The sequence below is a fragment of the Dioscorea cayenensis genome, chromosome 1, assembly GCF_009730915.1.
Source record: "Dioscorea cayenensis subsp. rotundata cultivar TDr96_F1 chromosome 1, TDr96_F1_v2_PseudoChromosome.rev07_lg8_w22 25.fasta, whole genome shotgun sequence".
NCBI classification, from domain to species: Eukaryota; Viridiplantae; Streptophyta; class Magnoliopsida; order Dioscoreales; family Dioscoreaceae; genus Dioscorea; species Dioscorea cayenensis.
In genome coordinates, this window is record NC_052471.1 from 6,007,172 (window position 1) to 6,025,641 (window position 18,470).

Below are 18,470 nucleotides of genomic sequence, written 5' to 3' on the forward strand. Positions count from 1 at the left end.
TTTGCAAGTTTTGTGATCATCCTCGATATAAAAATAGACAAAGAGCATCTCCAAGACAGAAAATTGATATACCATATCAAAATATGTACTATTTTCCTCTTACACCCAGACTACAAAGATTGTATGCTTCAGAAGTTACAGCTAAGTATATGAGGTGGCATGATGAACACAATAAAAAAGATGGTGCTATATGCCATCCATCTCGACTGCGAGGCATGGAAACATTTTTGATCGAACAAATCCGTCTTTTTGCATTAGAGGCTCGAAATGTAAGAGCTGGATTATGTACGTGATGGATTTCAACCATTTGGGCAATCAGGAAAGCAATATTCTTGTTGGCCTATTATTGTGACACCATATAATTTCAACTCCTACTATATCCCAAGTTAGTAATGATCCATTTGATGCAATAGCTAATGGAGGTAGACTTCGCATCGTGGTTGTGAATGGATTGTAAGTATTCTTTTTTTTCAAATATGATTATATGTTATAATATATGAACACATTTACATGTTTATAATTATAATCAGGTTAGAACCCTCTAGCAAATGTTCACGTGTGGTAACAAAGGTATTCAAGCAAAAGGTGGACACTAATGGCTACATATGGAAAACAATTTCACAAGCTACAAAAGATTTTTATTTTGAGGAGTTTAGGGTATTTTTATTTTGAATTCAAGTTATTTATTTCATTCCATTTTCATTGTGGAATATCAATAAGTTTATTGTTTTGTAGAAGCATTGTGTGTGGAATTCTTCAATGGAGGCTCAAGTGAAGGTGGCATGGGTTGTGAAAGCTTCACAATGATACAGTGATTTTTTGTGAGATATAAGAAATTCTGAAAAGAAACCAGAATACATGTATAATGATGTTTGGAGACATTGGAAAGCCTCTTGGGATAAAACCTGAATTTAAGATGAAACGAGAAAATTCAAATAACCCGAAGGAGCATTGCGAGGACCATCATCTCATACTGGAGGGTCAATATCAAATGTTGAACATGGCAATATAATAAAATTAACTTGCATGTTATATGAGTTTACAATTGTTGTAGTATAAGGTAAAGTACTTTATTTTTATTTATGTCTAAAATTACATTTGCTTTTATTGTTAACTAAATGATTATATCTAGTCAAAATGTATATGTTGTCAATGTTATAAGCATCTTCATTAGGATGAATGTGTTCACACCATGAGTGGTTATTTTTTTTTATCATTTATTACTACTAAAAAGCATGATGGACAAACCTTGTTTACATATTTCTTTTTTATTAATGTCTAAAATTTCATATGTTTTTATTCTTAACTAAATAATCATAGCTAAAGCGTATATTTTGTTTATGTAATAGGCATCTTCATTAGGCCGTATGCCTACACCACATGAGTTGTTTCTTTTTACTCATACTAAGAAGCATGATGGGCAAACTTTTATTGATGAAAAATCAAAATCACTCAATGTAAGTTTTTAAAGTCTTTTAAATCATTAAGATTTTTCATTTTCCATAGTTTATTTGTAATTATTTATTTACATATTTTATATTATGCATATAGGATAAAGTATTGAGCTTGAGAGAGGCACCTCAAACAATTTCTGGATCTAGAAATGATAATTCTCAACCAATAGATGAGGTTGCACTTTATTATGAGACAGTTGGTTGTGAAAAAAAGAGAAGGGTGTATGGTCTTGGAATTCAAGCATCTTATTATTGTGGTGGTAATACAAATGCAAGCAAATCAAGTACTAGCTCTTTTGAATCACAAAATCAAGAAAAGCTTCAAAATGAGTTGGCAATTATGAAGAAGAAGATAGAGGCTCAAGATAATTTGATAGTTGATTTGAAAAGAACAATTGAGATGTTGTGTAATCACATCGGTATGCCTCCTCTACATGGAACACAAAATGCAAGTAACAATCAACCAAAGGAGAGTGAAGGCACAAGAGATGGAGATGGAGATGGTGGTGAAGATCCTTGACTTTTATAAATATTAGTGCTTTAATTGCTACTTTTTTTTTTGCTTGTCTAACTTTTGGTATTTCTTTGTATTGTTACTTGTTGTTGATGTCTTACATTCTTATGTAGTGGTATTATTGATATCCTAAATACTTATAGATTCCTATATTTTATTAATAGTATAATTTATAAAAATATTGGAGATTGCTATTTTTAAATTATATTGAATTTGGGATTGAATGGATGTAGGTTCAATTAATTGCTCATCGAATTCCCAGGAATTTTAAAATTTTAACATTAGAATTACCCAGGTATTACACAGGGAATCTATATAATTCACAAAACCGTTACCTAGGGATTACCCAGGGATTTTATATTATTAATAGGATATTTACCTAGTGTTTATCCAGGGATTTTCTATTATTAACGATATATTTACCTAGTAGTTACCCAGGGATGTTTCGTGGGAACATTTACCCAGCGATTCCCCAGGGATTAATCCATGGGTAATTCCTACTATTTTATTAAATACCAGGAATTAATTAGCTAGGGATATCAATTATGCACCCAGAGATTGATCTGTGAGTAATTTACCTAGGGATATGAAATTTCGTGGGTAATGTTTTACCCACGAGCGATTTAGCTAAGGCATCAAATCCCTGCGTATTTCCTGTGTAAACAGATTTACCCAGGGATTTTTATAGTGTTACCGACAAAATTGTCCGTGGGTAAATTGCTACTTTCATGTAGTGGTACATCCGCATCCTCATCGACGTCCAACACTGCAAAGTCTACAGAAAGAATGTACTTGTCCGTGATAAGTGCTTCTTCGATAAGAATATGAAGTGTTCTTTCCTTATGATGAGCAATACTTTTATTGGATTTTAATGCTAATATGTGTGTATTTATGTTACTTTCATGCAGATAGGGTTGTGAGGCCAAGTATTAGAGAAAGAAGCCAATGTGGATCGTAAATGAACCATTTGGAGAAAATCTTGAGAAGGTTCAAACGCGACAACATAAGTCGGGTTTGAAATATAGAAATGTGTGCCAACCTCCTTGTATTCAAGTTAGAATAACGATTTGGAGTGGCACAAGGCAATCACATCAAGCATTCAGGCATGTGCATGTATAGTAAGATATCCACCAACATGTGCATTGTTGAAGAAGCAAAGCGATCTATGACATAAACGCAGTGCCCGCTTATGTTACTTTCGATGAAAGTATGGATTCGGAGTGTTTCGTGGATGATGCAGTAGCATAACACTGTAGCAGAACATTGCAGCAGGTACTATTCACAGTCGGCCGAAGAAGGATGAAAACAGAGAATCCACACGGACCTCTGGAAATTCCACACTGCCATGTGAAAAATACACACATGTACCCACATGGGCGTTTGGATTCCCGATTCCAGCCTTATTTAAGACTGATTTCAGCCCCGATTTCAGGATTCTTTTCTCTGTCTTTTCCCTAACGGCCGTGTGAAAAATACACACGGGTACCCACACGGACCTCTGGAAATTTCACGTGGCGGCTAGGGTTTAGAGAGGTATTGGCTAAGGATTGGGAGAGGTTCTACGGCTCTGACATCGCGCTCTGTTTGGAAGAAGGTTAGTGGGAGAGCTTTCGTCGGCACCGATCTGGCGAGGTGTATCCTAGGCCGGACAAAGGGACCCTTGGACGAGTAGAGGACTCTCCACGAGACCATTGCCATGAACACCGAGGGGGTTTTCTATGGATTCTTTGTACATTTGATTTCATTGATTGTAATTAGCTCCATGGAGAGCTAAACCCCGTAGTGGGTGCTTGGGTATTTGTGAATCGTACGATATAATCGTTTCATTGAACCTTTTTATTATGCTTTCAATTAATTGATGTTTTATTTTGAGTTCCAATCTTGAATGCTTGATTGTATGAATACTCCCTTAGAGTAACACTAGGGTTGAGAGTTCTTGTTGGTAACTCTTGTGAGTGAGTGACACACCACAAGAGTTAGACAAAGATACTTTTCTCCGGCTTTTACACTGATATGTGTGTTTTTATGTTACTTTTATGCAGGTTGGGTTGTGAAACCAATTATGAAGGAAAGAAGCCAATGTGGATCACAATGCACGATTGGAGGAAATCTTGCTAAAGTTCAAAGCGCAAGAATATGAGTCGGGTGCTGAGATGCTAGATGTGTGCCACCTTCCCGTATTTGAGTTGACTAAATGTGTGCCCATTTATGTTACCTCGATGAAAAGTGGATTTGGAGTATTTTTAGGGAGAAAATGATAGTTTCGGAGAATCTGCGCGGCCGTGTGAAAAGTACCCCACGCCCGCATGGAAATTCCGTGCAGTGTGAAAATCCACGAGACCGTGTGGATGCCGATGACCCTATTTAAAGCCGATTTCAGCCCCGATTTCAGCATTGTTTTCTACATCTTTTCCCCAACTTGAGAGAGGATTTCGGCTAGGGTTTTGGGAGGTATTAGCTGGGGTTTTGAGAAGTTCTACGGCTCGACATCATCATTCCTTTGGAAGAAGGTCGGTGGGGAGCTTACAGTCGGGTCGTATTCTACTACTCGGGACAAGGGAATCCTTGGACGACGAGTGAAGGACTTTCCACAAGACCATCGACATGACTATCGAGGGGTTCCCTATGGATTTCATTGCTTTTTACATTCTATTTCTTTGATTGTACTTAGGTCCATGGAGAGCTAAACCCTAGTGGGTACTTGGGTATTTGTGAACCCTAGGATGTATTTGTTTCATTGAATCTCTTTATTATGCTTTCATTTAATTGATGTTTGTTGTGAGTTCCAACCTTGAATGCTTGATTGTATGAACATTACCCCTAGAGTGACACTAGGGTTGAGAGTTCTTGTTGGTAACCTTGTGAGTGAGTGACACACCACGAGCGTTAGACAAAGCTAGGTTGGAGAGGGTTGAGAGGGTGAGTCGAGAGGTACAGGAGCGTACCCTTTTCTCCTCCGACGTGATCGATTCTACCTTCCTTCCTTGAGTTCTTTACGACCATAATAGAGTGAATGGTCTAAGGGATGACCCTCCTCTGGGGCTTAGTTGCGGGTGCAGCGGGTGAAGCGTTAAGGTGATCTTAGTATCTAGGGCTTAATCATAGTTAGGCACCTTCCACCTCGACCAAAGGGTTAGGTCTATAATTAGGAAGAGATTTATCACTTGGAATCCCCTAGAGCTCATTGCAGCTCTATTCGAGTGCGAGGTTGAGAGGTTATCTAATCTTTCCTCCGGGACATGTATAGAGTAAGGCATAGTTGACCTTTAGATTTGGGACTATGTATTTAAGGATTTTCCACGACTCACCATTGCATTGATTAGGGAAGCATAATAGAGGGTTCTTGCACTGCAAAGCGATTGCTCCCTAGGGTGGAGCATTATCCGAGTACCCCATCTTTATCGATTGCCTTACCTCCCTCCTTTACTCGTGCTCTCTTACTTGTTGTTTTTACTTTTAAGAATTGAATCATTTGTCACCTTATCACTACTTGATCTTTCACTAGCTAAGGAAGCGAATTAAGTGTTTTAATTTCCTACTCCCTGTGGATTCGATACCCGCTCATCCGGGATTATTATTTCGACAAACCCGTGCACTTGTGGGATATATGCAAGGGGACCTTGTCAGACATTTGGGACAATACCTTAATAAAGGGAATGTTGATATAGAGTTGCTTAAACAAACTCAGGAACTTCTTATACTGTTCATCCCCTTGGTCATTCTTCAATTTAGAGGGATAAGGGATTCTTGCCTTGAAAGGTTGGGGTGCCACCTCTTTCTCATTGCTTCCTCTTTCCTCAACCTCTAGGACCTCGTGTGCATCTACATTGCGCTTCTCACTCGGAAGCCTACCCTCAACCTCACGATCACTTCTTAATGTGATCACCTTCACATACTCTCCAGGATTGGTCTCAGTATTACTCGGCAAGCTTCCTTGTGGTCTCTCCGATAGAGACTTCGCAATTTTCCCCAGTTGATTCTCAAGATTGTGCAAGTGGTGTGATTGCGAAATGTAGTATGGCTCGATTGAAACATTATATCCAATGATTGCACAAATCTACTCAAGGCCTTATCTAAATCGGGTCATTTGGGTTTCCAAGCCCCGAAATTTGGTTCTCCATGTTTTGGGATTGATCTTTGTTGGAAACCTACTGGTGCCATAGCCTTTTTGTAGTCCTTGGTTTGCTCCACGAGAAATTGGGATGATTCTTCCAACCCGGATTATAGGCGTTGCTATATGGATTCCCTAGTTCCTCATTGCATTACCCACAAAATCGACTTTTCTCCATCGAAGATGCATCACCAATAGAGATCGGGCAATCGGAGGAAGCATATCCTCCACCACACCCGGTGCAAGTAGTCACGACTGTCACTCTATTAGAAGTTAGAAGGTCTAACTTCTTACTCAATGATTCCACTTGAGCCGACAATGAAGTTAATGCATCTATTTCATGGAGCCCATCCACCTTTTTCCTTTCTCGCACATTCCACTGATAATAGTTCATGGCCATGTCTTCTACTAAGCTGCCGAGGGCTTCTTCAGGATTTTTACTCCCCATTGTACCTCCTACTGACAGATCTAACAATTGCCTTGTACTCGGATTCAACCCATTGTAGAAAGTTTGAATAATCATCCATTCGGGAAATCCTTGTTGTGGGCACCTCCTCAAAAAGATCCTTGAAGCGCTCCCATGTCTCAAACAATGACTCTAACTCCATCTGCACAAACGATGATATCTCATTAAGAAGCTTAGCCAACTTCCCCGGAGGAAAGTATCTAGCAAGAAAGGCTTCGACCATCTCATTCCAGTCGTGATGGAGGCCTTGGGCAAAGAATGTAGCCACTTCTTGGCTCTTCCCTTGAGAGAGAATAAGAAAGCTCGACAACTCTCCCTCTACCTTCAAAAAGACTATGTTCATCATGCTTCTAAGCCATGGGTAAGAGGAAACCTTCATATATGAGCTTTCGTGAGGTAAGACAAGGTACGTCGAGCTAAGTGATATTAAACAAAGCGCTTCTTTGGAGGAAACCCAAGTCTTTATTGTTTTCCTAGCTTTTATTTTAGTGTTTGCATGAATAAGGCATTAAGTGTTGGTGTCTTGATTCTTAGATGCTTTTGCTATGATTTTCTCATGGACATTGTGGCGTTATCATGTGCCTAATCATGTGTGGCAAAGAATCTTGGTCGTTTGAGCGTGTTTTTCATGTTTTCTCTAGTTAAAATTACATTATTAGGTAGGCTCTGAGGTGTATATTTGTGTTCGAGAATTTGCTATAGAGCACACTGCGGGCATGCGTTTTTCATTTTAGAGATCATCGGAGATGGCATGCGATGCGTAGACTCGCCCCTGTGGAGCGACCTTGTGATAGTCCACGCCCGTGTGGGATTTTGCATAGGGCATGTGTTTCTCTGCAGAGACTTAGAGATTTTTCCTGAGAAGACACAGGGCATGGACACATCCTTGTGGATGATTCTGTCAACAAATCCACAAGTGTGGGTAATTTCCGCATGCTTGTGTGGTTCTCTGCAGAGAATTTCTCCTCCATCCCTAGAAGACACAGGGGCGTGTGTTTTCCCTTATGAATTGCCCAGTAAGGATCCACGCCCGTGTGGATTTTATGCAAGGAGCATGTGAAACACTTAGAGAATTTTCTCGGTTGGAAAGAGAAGCCCACAGGGAGGCGTGCGTCTTCCCCGTAATGTCGGGCATCACGGGCATTGGAAGTTTCCTACGCCCATGTGGATGTGTTCAAAAGTAAAGGAGTGTTATCCCAGGAGTGCGCGAGGGATGTCGTCTGCCCCTTGTGGATGCTCTTTTGGAGCCACATGGGCATGGGTAATTCCACCACGCCCGTGTAGATGTCACGAGCGTCAAGAGGTGCTAGTTTCCTTTAAAAGTCTCATCGTGTTTCTTTTATTCTCACACTCCTAATAAATAAGAGAGTGCACTCTTTCCCTCTCCCGACCTCGCACCATAATTTTAGATGGTTTTTTACTTGTTTTTCCGGCCTATTCCAAGTTCTACATCTTCAACTTGTCTGTAAACCCTCTTTCCTTCTTTTCTTCATCAATTCTTGATTTTAATCAATCAAACTAGTGAATGTGGCTTCGTTTCTACAATTAGAAGGGGTATGTATGCTTAGGAAGAAATTAGAAGAGATTTAATGATACATTTGTGAGTTTTTAGCGTGTGACGGTGCGGTTTTCACGCCCCGTGGATCCACACGGGCGTGTGGCAATTCCACACAACCATGTGGATTTCTGCTGTATTATTCTATGAGCTTCATTGATCGATTGTTCTTTAATTTCTATAGATATGGCATCTCGGTCAAAGAGGCAAGCTGAGAAACGTCTGCGTGAATCATCACCTGAACCCTAATAGATGGAATTCATGATTCCCGAGCATCAGGCTTGATTTTAGAGATTGGCAAAGCTAAGGTTTGGACAAACACGTTTTCCCGATATGGATACAGTGAGAGAGGTTAATGGGACAGGTGACATGGTAAATGAGATAGAGGAGATGCTTGCGGTAGGCGGATGGAGTTGGTTGTTAGCCATACGGTATCCTGTGATTCGTATGTTGACGCTCGAGCTGTTATCATCATTCGAGTTCGACCGCTCTTATTCTAGTTTTGATAGTGTAGACACTATACAGTTTAGGGCACTCGAACAACATCACTGCATGTCAGTCACCGAATTCTCAATTAGACTTGGACTTTATGATGCGGCATTCATGGACACAGATGACTACGAGCAGTTACCTACAGATTACCCTAGCTCGTTGACACCGGATCCTGTATACAGAGACCTATGTGGACAAGGGTAGTATAAACCCGGTGTGTCTAGGGCCACATATCTCTCCCAGCAGAATTATAGGTACATACACGCCGTTCTGAGTATGTTAGTTAACGGTCGTGGTGATAATACCGGTGTGTTCAGCAGACAGTAGCTACGATATCTCTATTCGATGGTACTAAGTGCACTGATGCACCTAGGACACATCCTGGCAAAGTATATAGGACAGCAAGGGAAGTATGTCAGATTAGGAGTGATATTTTTGGGCCCCTACATCACGAGACTGGTTATGGGTATGGGTTTCTTGTACGTGATTCGAGGAAACGAGAAGGCAAGTATACCTGCCCCCTGGCCATAGAGATGATGATGTTGATGGGGATGGTTCGCGAGTTGTTCAGGGAGTGTATGCTTTGATTACACCCATCCCGAGAGATAGCCACGGATGTGGGTGATGATGCTCGAGGGTTCTCGACCTTCCCAGAGCCTCGGCCAGCACGATGGAGACCGAGGTACCTCCTGCAGTACAGGAGGCATTCCGGTGTGCATGTTTTCACCATCTTAAGCCCATGATCAATTTGCAAGGCTCAAGAGTGCGGTAGTGGTGCTACGGATCGAGATCACTGAGGTTCGTAAGACGCAGGCTGCACAGCATGTAGAGGTGATAGCGCATTTCGATACGTTACAGCACCGATCGATCCACCTATTTACCACCGCCACTCGCAGCAGGCAGTAGCACGCGGATGACCACAGACGGCTTGATGCGTCTTTGCTTTTGCTATGTTTATATTTTTCATCTTTCTTTCTTCATTTTAATTTGGACTTGTATAATTAGAAAGGATCTTCCTTCTGAGTTTATCTTATATTTTTATCTCAAGCTGTATTTCATTGCCTTCTCTTTTATATACTTGGCTGTTTTTTTTATTGAGCTTCACTGAACCCCCTTGTGTATGTGTATAAATATTCTTGTTAGTATGGGAATTGAGAACTAGTCAGAACACGCTTAATGTGGTCCGTGTATACTTCACAACCTTTTGGAACTTCAACCCAAGGATTTAGCAACATTAGGAGTCAGGGGAGTATTTTTTCAATTGGCCACTCCCACATATTTACTTGATTGCTATACTTTCTATTGTGCTTGCATATGTATATTGGGCCCAATGTAGATCTTAAGTGTGGGGAAAAGTTCACTTTGCGCATGTCTTTTTCGCAAGTTTTGATTGACATACATCTTGGTAGCCATTGGTGGTTCACCTTAGTTGAAAATGCTTGTATTCTTGAGTTTAGGAGAAATTTTAACATTGACTGTTCTCATCCTCTAGCTCTAGTTTTTACTTGAATTTTTAGGAATTTTTACGGATGAATATTTCTCACACCACTCACTCACTGAAACTCTTTTTGGAAACTTAAGTTTGATGTTTAATGGACTAATTAGTTTTGTTTCTTGTTCCATTTTGGTAAAAATGGAAATTGAAAACAAAGGCAACTTTTAACGAGCACTGCGTTTATGCCATAGATCGCAACTCTTACGTCAATCAAAAAAGCCTCGTTGGTTAAGATCTTGCTATGAATGCACAAGTTAGGGATATACAAATGTGAGCGCCTTCGTGCTCCTCCAATGCATTGTAATGGCTTGAATACATGGAGGTTGGCACACATTCACGTATCTTAGAGCCCCACTTGTGTCTTCTCATTTGTTCTCCAAGATTCCACCAAATAGTGCATTCACGATCTACTTTTTGGCTTCTTTTTACGAAAACATAGCTTCACAACCCTACATGGGCAAAAGAACACAAATACACATGTATTAGCGCATAAACTTGATCAAAGTACACTACAAGAAAATTATTGTTTAGAAATAGTAGTTTCCGTTTCTAATCCGTTGCTAATTCACATTAGCAGCGATTAGAGAAACAAAATTTATCTATATCGAATACCCTTGTTTCTAATTTAAATAGAAACAAGAAAATATTTTGTTTCTACATTTAGAAACGGATTGAAAACGGAAAGCATTATGTTTCTAAATTTTGAAAACTTAAAACAGAATAAGATGTCTTGCTAATCCATTTCTAAGTTACAAAAATATAAACGGATTCCAAACCGAATATTTTCTATTTTATATTTGTTCTCCTATTAAAAACAATAGCTTTTTTGTTCCTAATCCATTTCTAAAGTTTTTTAAATTAAAAAACAATATTCAAACAAATAAATCTGTTTCTAATCCTTTTCTAACATTTAAGTCAATAAAATAAAAAAATTATGTGCCCAATTTTTTTTAAAAACATGCTACATATATTTTTAACCTAGAACACCAACAAATAAGATAAACTCATCAATTCATACAAAAAGAAATATTTAAGTATATATGTTCAACACAAAATAATAAGTATACGACAAATACAACTATAAGTCAACATCATGATCATCAATAAATGATTGTGAGTCACGTAGTGTTAAAGCTACAGTTGCTAAAGATCCTCCTCTCAAAACTCATCATCATGTCCTTCATTTGACGCATCATCTCCACCACGATATTAGTTTCCCTCTCCTCTTTCATTTTCAAGCAAATGTTGTTGAAGCTTCATGTTAATATTTTTGTACTTAGCCAAGCGTGCATTTGAAGCACCTTGTTATTATCTTGTATTTGGTCGAAACTTACATTGAAAGCCTCTCCTCATGATCTTGGACTTGACTAAGAGTTTGGCGCTAAATCTCTAAGTTGTTAGCATATCAACTAAAAATGTACAATTGACCCATTAGAATAGCTATTTCAAACATCAATAATTTGTTCATTTATATAGCTCACTTGTGCAATAGTTTGTTAACAAGATTCTTTTAAAGAAATACATCATGCGATTTAGTAATTAAGAAAGCAAAAACAAAAATGATTTTCACAGGAAAGAGGTGATACCTTCTCTTTACTAACAAACAATTGAGAACTTAACTACTTTCACCCTCAAATTGCGAAATGCAAATAAAGCTGTAGCAACAAAAGGAAATAGTTTGAATTTCATGTCTGACAAAAATCGAGAGCAAAAATAGACTAAAAAGCAATTGATAGAAAATTATGGCACATCGAGAAAAAGGTGGGTGGTAACCAAAAAGAGCATAATCACCAAAATAAATAAATAAATAAAATTAGCAACCAATAAATGGGTCGGTGGACTAGATCCAAATATCATCGAATCCTGTTTGCTTGCTTTTTGATTGCTATAACACAAACAACCACAAAAATAATGTAAGTAATTCATTAGCATCTCCTTTAGTTTTCTTTTCTTTTTTTCTTATTCTCTGTTGCGTACACTTTAATTTTTGTGTAAATATATAAACATAAATCTAAATATATAATACAAAAAATAAAAAGAACAAAATCTTGAGCTTAAGAGAAACACACACATAAAGTATCATTATATATTAGATCACCCAAACATGTTGTTTATATATTATATTTGTAGAAGATTTATCCTTTGGTGTCACGAGTGTATTACCAATGCTTTAAGGTTTACTACTTTTATATATGATGGTTTATAACATAATTAGTTTTAGCTTTCAAATCTTTGAATGACAAATTTAATTGCATTAATTATGACACAATTAGAGCCTTTTTCCTTTGGTGACACTTTGAGTCAGTACCGAGTGTGACTTTTCAGTAGAAGTACCCTTGGATCGGTTCGTACTAGTTGGGGGGAGATGGAGGACTCTCTCGAGCAAGTAGAACACACTTTTCGGCCCGAAGGGTGGTTTCAAAGTTTAGCTAGGAGCTTAGGCCGACTTCTCAAAATCTCTAATGCATATCAATGGTAAGCCATGAAATGGCTTTTTGAGAGTCCTAAGGCTTGCTTCTACACTAGCTATCTTGACAAGGTCCCTTGCGTATATCCAAGCAAGTGCGGGTTTGTCGAAGTAATAATCCCGGATGAGGCGGGTGTCGAATCCATAGGGGAGTAGGGAATAAAAACACTTAATCCTCTTCTTAGCTATGTGAAAGATCAGTAGTGACAAGTGTGACAATGATTCAATTCTCAAAAGTAAAAAACAACAAGTAAGAGAGCACGAGTAAAGGAGGAAGTAAGGCAATGGATAAAGATGGAGTACTCAGATAATGCTCCGCCTAGGACAATTGTTTCAAGTGCAAGAACCCTCTATTATGCTTCCTAATCAATTCAATGGTGAGTCATGGAAATCCTTAAATACATAGTCCCAAATCTAAGGTCAACTATGCCTAACTGAATAGAGTTGCAATGAGCTCTACGGATTCCAAGTGATAAATCTCTTCCTAATTATAGGCCTAACCCTTTGGTCCATGTGGAAGGTCCCTAACCACGATTAAGCCCTAGATACTAAGATCACCTCAACGCTTCACTCCGTTGCATGCGTAACTAAGCCCCAGCAGAGGGTCATCCCTTACACCATTCACTCTATTATGGCCGCAAAGAACTCGAGGAACGGAGGTAGAATCTATCACACCGGAGGGGAAAGGGGACGCTCCTGTACCTCTCGACTCACCCTCTCAAGCCTCTCCAACCTAGCTTTGTCTAACGCTCGTGGTATGTCACTCACTCAAAAGGTTACCAACAAGAATTGTCAACCCTAGTGCCACTCTAGGGGAAATATTCATACAATCAAGCATTCAAGGTTGGAACTCACAACAAACATCAATTAATTGAAAGCATAATAAAGAGATTGAATGAAACAAATACATCCTAGGGTTCAAAAATGCCCAAGTACCCAGTAGAGGTTTAGCTCTTTATGGAGCTAAGTACAATCTAAGAAATAGAATGTAAAAACAATGAATCCATAGAGAAACCCCCTCGATAGTCATGTCGATGGTCTTGTGGATAGTCCTCTATTCGTCGTCCAAGGATTCCCTTGACCGGTATAGGATACGCCTCGATGGAAGCTCCCCTACCAATCTTCTTCCAAAGGAAGGACAATGTCGGAGCCGTCGAACCTCTCCAAAACCCTAGCCGAAACCCTGTCTCAAGTTGGGGAAAAGATGGAGAAAAGAATCTTTGAAATCGAGGGCTGAAAATTGGCTTTTAAATAGAAATTTGGAATCGGGCATCCACGGTCCTATGGATTTTTCACACGCCCATGTGGAATTTCCTACAGGCGTGGGTAGTCCACACACCGTGTGGATTCTCTAGAGTGTGATTTTTCGGCCGGTGTGAGCAGTCTTGCTGCTATAGTGCTCGCTACAGTACTTCCCAGAGTCCATACTTTCATCGGTGGCCTTAAAGCGGGCATACATTCACGTCGTGGATCGCTTTGCTTCTTTAATGACGGACAAGTTGGTGGAGATCTTGTTCTATGTGCATAAGTCGAGAATGCTTGAGTGTGAGCGCCCTTGTGCCCCTCCAAATGGTTGTGCTAACTCAAATACGAGGAGGTTGGAACACACTCTAGCATGTCACACCCGACCTATGTCTTCGCGTTTGTACCTTAGCAAGATTTCCTCCAAAATCGGTGCATTATGATCCACATTGGTTTCTTTCCTTCATACTCGGCCTCACAATCCTACCTGCACGAAAATAACATAAAAATACACATATTAGTGTAAAAACCTGAGAAAAGTAATGCTCAACATAAGGAAAGAATGCTTCGCATTCCTATCACACAAGCACTTATCAAACTCCCCCACACTTAAGCTATTGCTTGTCCTCAAGCAAAAATCAATGCTCTAGCTAAAACTTGAATAAAAAAGGAAACAAAATCCTCTAAGGTAGTTCTTTCCAAAGCGGCCGCTAAGGTGGCTTTCACACTTTCGAGGTGGTAGTTCTTTCTACCATAGTGGTAGCTTTCACTCATCCTATGAGATAGCTCTTTATCTCATTAGGGCATAACTAGTATCCGACTTATGAGAGTAGCTTCATACTGCATAGGTGGTAGCTCTTTCCACCCAAAATGCAAAACAAACAAGAAAACTATTTTGTTCCTTCTTTTTATCATTCATTTTTTTGTTCAGAATTTAACACAAGAAACAACTATAACTAGCCCCTTTAACATCGAACATGAGTTTCCAGTGGAGTTTAATGAGTGAGTAGTGCACTGAGTGTAATTCGGGCAAAAATTCCTAAAAATTTAAATAAAACTAGAGCATGAAGATATTCAAAGTTAAAAATTCTCCTAAACTCAAGAATACAATCATTGCAACTAAGGTGAACCGGCATTGGCTATGTGAGCATGGATATCAATCAAGAATAATAAAAAGGATGTGTGCACTATGAAACTCCCTCCCACACTTAAGTTGTACATTATCCCCAATGTACACATGTAAGCTCACTCATAATGTATATCAATGAAGAATATATGTGAGAGAAGTAATCAAAACAATACTCCCCTGACTCCTAGTGTTGCGTTTGATGAAGCTAAATCCTTGGGAGTAGTGTTCCAACGGGTTGTGAAGCTCAAATGGTCAAGTGCCAAAGCACTTTGGCCGTGCCTATGACAAAGTCTCAATTCCGCAAGTGACTAGACCATCTGCACGCATATACGAGGGGATTCAGTGAAGCTCAATAAAAACAAAATAACTTGAGTATATATAAAAGATAGACAATGAATACAACTAGAGATGAAAAATGAAAATAAACTCAGAAGGAGAATCTTTTCTGAGTGAACAAGTCTAAAATAAAATGCAAAATAAAGAAAATGCAGAAAAATAAAGTCAAATATCGGTGTCACGCTCCATCGGCTCCTCGCACTCTGCGGTGGTGGGGAAACATAAGGTGGATCCACCGGTGCTTGTATAGGAGATGGGTGTGCGAGGAGATGCTCGAGGGGTCGAGGAGTCCTCGATCGCAGAGACAAATGAGGAGGCGGCGTCTCGCTCTAAGATCTGTCATGTCGATGAAACATGCCATGAACTTTGTGTACTGAGTGGCCTACATAGCCCTAATCTTAGCAATCTACTTGCGAGCCTCGGCCACCTGCATCATGATCACTCCCACCACACTCTTGAGCCTCTCGAGTGATCATGGGCTCGAGATGGTGAAAACATATCGTCGAGGCGTCCTCTGCCGCCGATGGTGCCTCGGTCTCCATCGGTGCTGAATGAGGCTGGGAAGCCTCGGTATGATCATCCTCACCCTCAGGTATCTCTGGAGCTGGTAGCACCAATGCATAAACCCATGTCCGAACTCTACGGACCATGCCCATCAATCTCAGTGTCTCTAAACTCAGGGGGGTAGGTATACTTGTTTTCTCAGCCCCAAGAATCGCATCCAAGAGACCCATGCCCAGCACTAATCTTGTAATGTAGGGGCCCGAGAAGATCACTCCCAGTCTAGCATAATGCCCCTGATGTCTAATGTACTCTGCCATTATGTGTCCTAAGTGAATCGATGCGTCTTTGGACCATCGAGTACAAAGTAAATAAGTCCCCTGTCGACTTTCGAGAACACAGTGCTATCACCACGACCATTCACCCGACCTACTCATGATGGCATTTAAATATACGTATGCGGACGGGGAAAGGCACGTGGCCTTGGACACCCCGGCTCTCACGACCACGACCACATAGCAGCTGTAACCTCTCGCGGGGTCAAGGTTCCGGGATAATCGATCGATGGCGAGAGTACTCCTCGATTACGTAAATGCCTCCTCATACAAGCCAAGAAGAGTTAAAAACTGAGTAATGCTCAAGCTATGGTGGTGTCCAAATACTCTGAACTCAATGGCATCAATCTTTGTCAAAAGCTCGAATAGGATCACGTCAAAAATCAAATGATGACAAGACCTCCGGTCGCGAGCTCTCGTATGGGCGAGCTCTCTAATAGTCAATAAGCGCCTCCAACCACCTCACCGAGTATGAGATCCTCGACCTCATCGCGCCAGCTACGTCTCCCTGCTGCAGATCTCTCAGTGTACTCGTATTAAGGAATCAAGTCTGCCCAAAATGAACTCTCGACAACCGCTCAAAATGAACAATGTGCTCCGAAATGGTGAAACTCATATCCTCAGACTCGGAAGATGACTCACTCGACTGCTTATCAGCTTGCTTCTTCGACCGCGGTGCCATAATCTATAAAATTTAAGAAGAAATCAGTCAAACAAGATGATAAAAGCACTCTTTGCGAGAATTCCACGCGGTCGTCGAATTTACGCTGCCTGGGTATGGATCCACAGGGGCATGAAAAACCCAAGCTTCACGTGCCTTTAAAAATCAAAAATAAATCTTAAAAACTACTTCTAACTTTGTTCTAAACATGACTAATCCCCCTAATTGAAGAAGCAAAGAGTGTCTGACAGGATTCATCGAATTAAATCATGAATTGACGAAGAAATCAAGAAAACAAAAAAAGAGGGCTCACCGAAGGGTTGAGATGAGAAACTTAAGATTTGGCCAGAAAACCTCACAATAAATCCACCAAATTAACACAAGGAAGTCAGGGAATGATGTGAGGCCGTTCTCAGAGGAATAGAGGATGTGAACAAGGAAAGAAACGACTCCTCTTTTAAAAAGAAAGTCGTGCCCCTTGGCGTCTGCGCATCCACACAGTGTCTGCCGGACATTACCCACTTGCGTGTGCCTCATTAAGAGAGCTCCACGGTGAGATGCACACGCTGTGCACTCTCGAGAGAAACTTCGCCACGATCTTTGAAACGCCGCTCCATGGTGCGTGCGAGAATTATGCATGCGCGTGTGCCCGAGCCAACAAGGGGCGGATGCACACCTGTGTTGATCAGGGACATCCGAGGAGAATCTCCCTAAGTGTTTAAATGCGCTCGTGCGGCAATTTCCGCAATCTCAACTACTGAGGGGCAAGCGCCGCCACATGTGTCTTCTCGAGATGGCGAGAGCTCCTGCAGAGATTCGCATGCAGGCGTATGGAAAATTACCCACACGCGTGCGGTTTTCACAAGGTCCTAAGCGGTCCATACTTTCATCGAGTAGCATAAAGGGCACCGCGTTCACATACGTGGATGGCTTTGCTTCTTTAATAGCGGAGAAGTTGGTGGAGATCTTGTTCTATGTGCATAAGTCGGAATGCTTGAGTGTGACTGCCCTTGTTCCTCTTTAAATGTTTGTGCTAACTCAAATACGAGGAGGTTGGCACACACTCTAGCATCTCACACCCGACCTATGTCTTCGGCGTTTGAACCTTAGCAAGATTTCCTCCAAAAATCGGTGCATTATGATCCACATTGGTTTCTTTCCTTCATACTCGGCCTCACAGACCCTACACACTGAAAGTAACATAAAAACACACATATTAGTGTAAAAACCCGAGAAAAAGTAATGCTCGACAAAGAGGAAAGACGCTTCAGCATTCATATCACACAAGTACTTATCATATAAAATGAACTCTTGCTCACTATGGGTTAGGGTGGGATTTTGAACACGCATGGAGCCTCTTATGAGAGTGCATATCTTATCATTGAGCTAGCCTATTATTAATAACTCTTATTTCTCTAATAAATTTCTTTTAGAATAGGTTTTATATATATAGAAATATAAAACACTAGTCCAAGACATGGTGTAGATATCTTGGTTGAAGATCTACTAGGTGGTCACCCATATATTTTTATCATGTCACTATCTATCTTTTATCTTTGTTCTTTGGCCAAATGCTGTTGTTAGATTATTTAAACACATTGTATTAGCTGCCAAATTGTAGTGTGAGTGTGTGTGTGGCATGCCTTTTGTGCCTCCACGGAGAATTTTTAAAAAGCTTCATTGTTCATATTACATTGACTAACATTCATGAA

At 40.3% G+C, this 18,470-nt stretch overlaps 1 non-coding gene across 1 annotated transcript; it reads left to right on the forward strand.

Annotated features, from left to right (window-relative positions):
• The first annotated feature begins 6,612 nt into the window (after positions 1-6,612).
• Positions 6,613-6,720, forward strand: LOC120268030. Its single transcript, XR_005538706.1, has one exon. It is a non-coding gene; the product is annotated as a small nucleolar RNA R71 (small nucleolar RNA).
• The last annotated feature ends 11,750 nt before the right edge of the window (positions 6,721-18,470 follow it).